The following is a 5,994-nucleotide window of genomic DNA, read 5'->3' as shown; positions in this document are numbered from 1 at the left end:
AAATGGTATTAAGGGCATTTAAATATTTCAAATGGTGGTGGTTTCTTCATGACAATTACTAAGTGAATATTTGCAATTGTTTTACTATTTGAAGAAATATTAATTTGACATGCAATTTGAATTTGAATTTGAGTTTGATTTTTTTTATCAAGGGGCAATAAGCTTAGCAAAATAATATGGCCGGGCATCATTAGGGTGAATTCACTATAGCTTAATTATAGGGGCGTTACAGTACCTGTAGTATGATAGTGACATGATGCTGACACTTGAACAAATCTTGAACATACCACTTGGATCCCCTCTTAATATTGCGGGATCCTTATAATTCAAAATTTATATAAAAGAGTCTACACTTCTTCTCTGTTGTCATCTTCTTGAGTCATATCTCGTTTGATGTGTCCATGATTCCTACATAATGATGCCAAGGAGACTAATATCATGTGTATTCACTTAGCAAACATAATTAGCCTCTTGTATGTATTGTGTCATCAACATCAAAATTTGATTAAGAGCATGATTGCACTTTCACATTTTCTCATTAAATCTATAATCAAAACTTCTTATTGGTTCCATTTTGATTAGAGATGCATAAAATCACATAATGACCATCAAGAACATCAGCTAAATTAATACCATCTAGCCGCTCGGCCAGGGCCTAGCCTGGACAGAGGCCGGCCATGTCTTTGTTGGCGAACCGTCGCCGGGGTAGATCCGAGCGGCAAGAGGTAGATTCGGTACCTGCATGCGACGCGGAGTCGTTGCCATGGTTGTGCGAACCGGTACCCTGCCAATCCATGGCAGGGCGCAATCACATGCGTCCGGATTCGCCAAATCCGGTAGCCGCGTGCGCCAAATCCCGCGGCCACAGATATAGCAGTTGACCACCGCTGCAGGGGCGAGAGAGGCACATATCCGACCGTTGTGCTATGGTCAGCTGGGCTAGACTGTGAGACAGTGAGTCAGCGAGGTGGCCGAGAAAATGGCGCCGATGGCTATAGTGGGGGTGGGGCGAGGGGGAGGGGAGCAGGAGAAGAAAAAGGGAGAACCATGTCCCCAACGGGCGGGCTAGGGGAGGACAAGGGCATGCGTCGCACTCGTCCGCCCGTGTCCTTTTCGATGCAAACGCGGCCCAAATTTAGACCGTGAGTGGTTTGAAAGCGGACAGAAAAAGGACATTTGTCCATTTGCTCCCGCGCGTTGGGTCGTATTTTGTGTCTGTTTAGCCCCAAACGGACGCGGCCAGACTAGTTGGAGTCGTGCATTGGAGTTGGCCTTAGATGGCTAGGTACTTTCTACGGCAACAAGCCTACCCGAGGTTCAAGTTCTACACATCGCATGGGTGCTCAAATATTTTCTATATTTAGTTCAGTATTTCTTACATTATTATTTCAATGCAATGACTTGGACTTTTACAATGAAGTGCTTGTGGTGGCATTGTCAATCTCAACATCTGTTGACTCAACATCACATTGCCGCTCCTAGTGGTAGGTATATGTGTTCGCCTTCATAGGGGTGTGTGTGTGTTGTGAGTTTATGCGTTGTAACTCGTCTCTCAAAATAAAATATTAACTATAGTATATTGGCCAACATTCGAAATTTGGAACTATAACTCATGCAACTTCTAGTAACTTGGTGACATATAGTTTAATACATGAACTTAGATATGAAACATTAAGTTGCATATAAACATCAATCGAAAATATTTATGTGGGGACATGAGTCATGATACATCTCCGTCATATCTACTTTTCCTAACGCTTTTCCTCTTGTTTTAGACTCTAATTTGCATGATTTGAATAAATACTAACCCGGACTGACGCTATTTTCAGCAGAACTACCATGGTGTTGTTTTTGTGCAGAAATAAAAGTTCTCGGATTGGAACGAAAGCTGCGAGGAATTTTTATATGAGATAATTTATGGAGCCAAGAACCACCGGAGGGGGGCACCTGGGTGGGCACAACCTACCAGCCCCCCCCCCCTCCAGGCACGCTCAGGTGGGTTGTCTCCACCTGGTGGCCCCACAGACCCTGAAACAACGCCATAAAATCCTATTTTTCCAGGAAAAAATCAGGGAGGAAGAATTTGTTGGGGAACGTAGTATTTCAAAAAAATTACCTACGATCGCGCAAGATCTATCTAGGAGATGCATAGCAACGAGCGGGGAGAGTGTGTCCATGTGCCCTCGTAGACCGAAAGCGGAAGCGTTTAGTAACACGGTTGATGTAGTCAAACGTCTTCACGATCCAACCGATCCAAGTACCGAACGTACGGCACCTCCGTGTTTAGCACACGTTCAGCACGATGACACCCCTCAAGCTCTTTATCTAGTTGAGGACGAGAGAGAGTTCCGTCAGCACAACGGCGTGGTGACGGTGATGATGAAGTTACGGCGCAGGGCTTCGCCTAAGCACTAAAACAATATGACTGAGGTGTTAACTGTGGAGGGGGGGCACCGCACACGGCTAGGAACAATTGATGTGTCTTCTAGGGGTGCCCTCCCCACGTATATAAAGGAGGGAGAGGGAGGGAGGCAGCCTAGGGCGCGCCCAAGTAGGAGGAATCCTACTTGGGCCCCTAGTCCAATTCGCCCCCCTACCATATTTGGACAAGTGGGAAAGGAAGGAGGGGGGAGAGGAAGGAAGTAGGAGTCCTACTTCGTACTTTCCTTTTCCTCCTCTCCTTTCCATTTCTCCCCACGTGGCTGGCCCTATAGGGGGCGCACTAGCCCCTTGTGGGCTGGTGTGTTCCCTTACTTGGCCCATTAAGCCCATATCTTTGCCGGGGGTTGCCCGGAACCGCATCTGGTGACCCGGTATCACTCAGAACACTTCCGGTGTCCAAATACCATCGTCATATATATGAATCTTTACCTCTCGACCATTTCGAGAATCCTCGTCATGTCCGTGATCTCATCCGGGATTCCGAACAAACTTCGATCATCAAATCACATAACTCATAATACAAATCGTCATCGAACGTTAAGCGTGCGGACCCTACGGGTTCGAGAACTATGTAGACATGACCGAGATACATCTCCGGTCAATAACCAATAGAGGAACCTGGATGCTCATATTGTCTCCTACATATTCTATGAAGATCTTTATCGGTCAACCCGCATAACAACATACTTTGTTCCCTTTGTCATCGGTATGTTACTTGCTCGAGATTCGATCGTCGGTATCATCATTTAGGTGATCATGGAGCTCAAGGCCAAAGGACCCACCTCTATCAAGGTACTACTTATAGAGGACATTGGAGTTTGTAGGTTGGTCCTCTCAACAATTCTGCTCAAACTTCACTGTGAGGTTACTCTAGCCATGAATGGGAAGGAAGTTGTTGATTTGTTCCTTGTAGGGAAAAAGTTTGGCATTGTTTTGTTTGATAAGAATATGCCCATCATGACTGGTCCAGAGGTACTTAATTCTATATCATTGTATATGCAAGTATTTGGCATGTATATATATAAATAAAATCCTCTTATTTACAAAAAATACAATATAATATTTATATTGCTCGACAGGCAATTGTGAAGATTCGTGCTACGGGGTAAACTGATGTGAAGGTGGTTGGGGTTTCGGCCGATGACCATGCCATGGAGGCATTCATGAGTGCTGGTACTGATTTATTTGTGCCCAAACCAATGAGGATGGATGCTCTTGACCCTATCATTCAGGAGGTCATCAACAAGAAGAATAATGACATGGTCTAGCGCAATTCATCTTTCTTAAGTGGTGGAGGAAACAATAATGTATAACTTTTTGATGTATGTTTGCTTCAGTCTCCGTTGTTGTGTTGCTTGTTCAAATGTATCATTTGATTTCGAGAACTTCATGTTAGACCATTGTAAACTTTGCATGCATGGCACAATTGATTGTTCTCTCTCATTGTTTCTCTTGAAATAAACAATTTTGTTTCATTGTGTTATGCGATGTGTAAACTATGAGTTTAGTAATATATTATGATTTTGCTAGTTGATTCTTTTCAAGAATAACAATGTGCTTTCAAGTACTAATATGGCATACTTAGATCAAGAATAGAATATATTCATGTGTTTGTAATTCGTTTAGGTGATCATGCAGCTCAAGGCCAAAGGACCCACCTCTATCAAGGCACTACTTGTAGAGGACATTGAAGTTTGTAGGTTGGTCCTCTCAACAATTCTTCTCAGACTTCACTCTGAGGTTACTCTAGCCATGAATGGGAAGGAAGTTGTTGATTTGTTACTTGAGGGGAAATAGTTTGACATTGTTTTGTTTGATTAGAATATGCCCATCATGACTGGTCCAGAGGTACTTAATTCTATATCATTGTATATGCAAGTCTTTGGCATGTATTTATATAAATATAATCCTCTTATTTACAAAAATAGACAATATAATATTATTATTGCTCGACATGCAATTGTGAAGATTCATGCTATGGGGGAAACTGGTGTGAAGATGGTTGGGGTTTCTACCGATGATCATGCCATGGAGGCATTCATGAGTGCTGGTGCTGATTTGTTTGTTCCCAAACCAATGAGGATGGATGCTCTTGGCCCTATCATTCAGGAGGCCATCAACAAGAAGAAGAATGACATGGTCTAGCGCAATTCATCTTGCTTAAGTGATGTAGGAAATAATAATGTATAACTTTTCGATCTATGTTTGCTTCAGTCTCTGTTGTTGTGTTGCTTGTTGAAATGTATCATTTGATTTCGAGAACTTCATGTTAACAGAAAGACATCATTATCCATAATAATAAGGTGCTTATGATATATTGGACTGATATAATCTATAGGTCTTTCTGTTTTTGGCCAAGGCTTCTCACTAACTCAGGTTTCATGTTGTGAGTCGTGTACCCTTTTGAGAGGAAAATGATTCGAATATCAATATTTTGTAACTTCTATATGATCCGGATTACCCTTTAATGGTCAGTGTGGTGTATCCAATTAATGACCTCTATTATTAATCCATCACTGGTCCTTTATATAAAACTATTGGCATACACCCCCATATCTCTGCCATGTCCATGTAAGTCAAATTAACTTGCCATGCACCCATCCATCTGCTTCATAAAGGTTTCACTAGTAGTGCGTCTACGGATTGCAGCAAGGATCAAAGACCCCTTATTCGAAATCCTAGCATTTATGGCAATACCACATTTATTTCCCGATCTTTCTCCTCTTGCAACATCAGCAAGCACAAACTTGACATTTAGCCCTGCCATTCAGCCTCCCTGGTGTCGACGAGTTATACACTTAGAACCACGCAAGACGTTGTGAATAGCACCTACACACAAAAGAATAAATACTCTCACCCAACGCGATCAAAGGGGTTGTAAATCCCCTCGGCGGTAAATTGCAAGGATCAAGTCTGATAATGATAAATAGATAAAAAACACAAAATAAAAGAACGGAAAATAAATTGTAGCAAAGTATTTTTGAATTTTAATATATGATAAAGGTAGACCCGGGGGTCATAGTTTTCACTAGAGGCTTCTCTCTCGAACAAAAAGCATACTGTGGGTAAACAAATTATTGTTGGGCAATTGATCGAAAGCGCATATTTATGAAGATATCAAGGCAATGATCATGTACATAGGCATCATGCCCGAGACAAGTAGACTGACTCCTGCCTGCATCTATTATTATTACTCCACACATTAACTGCTATCCAACATGTATCTAGAGTATTATGTTCGTAAAGAACGTAGTAATGCCTTAAGCAAGATGACATGATGTAGACAAAATAAATCCAATCAATATGAATAAACCCCATTGTTTTCCCCTTAATGGCAACAATACAAATACATGTAGTCCCTTTCTGTCACTAGGATATCGATCACCGCAAGATTGAACTCATTACAAAGCACCTCTCCCATTGCAAGATAAATCAATCTAGTTGGCTGAAACAAACGGATAAATCGGAGAGAAATACAAAGCTATAACAATCATGCATATAAGAATTCAGAAAAGACTCAAATAATATTCATGAACAATCTGATCATAAACC

General features: G+C 41.8%; 1 pseudogene; it reads left to right on the top strand.

Moving 5' to 3' along the window:
• The first annotated feature begins 3,198 nt into the window (after positions 1-3,198).
• Positions 3,199-3,710, top strand: LOC125540826 (two-component response regulator ORR42-like; annotated as a pseudogene).
• The last annotated feature ends 2,284 nt before the right edge of the window (positions 3,711-5,994 follow it).

This window comes from Triticum urartu, chromosome 2A, assembly GCF_056163025.1.
Source record: "Triticum urartu cultivar PI428250 chromosome 2A, HENAU_Tu73, whole genome shotgun sequence".
NCBI classification, from domain to species: domain Eukaryota; kingdom Viridiplantae; phylum Streptophyta; class Magnoliopsida; order Poales; family Poaceae; genus Triticum; species Triticum urartu.
The sequence above is the reverse complement of the archived record's forward strand: the minus strand, read 5'-3'. Positions and strand labels throughout refer to the sequence as shown.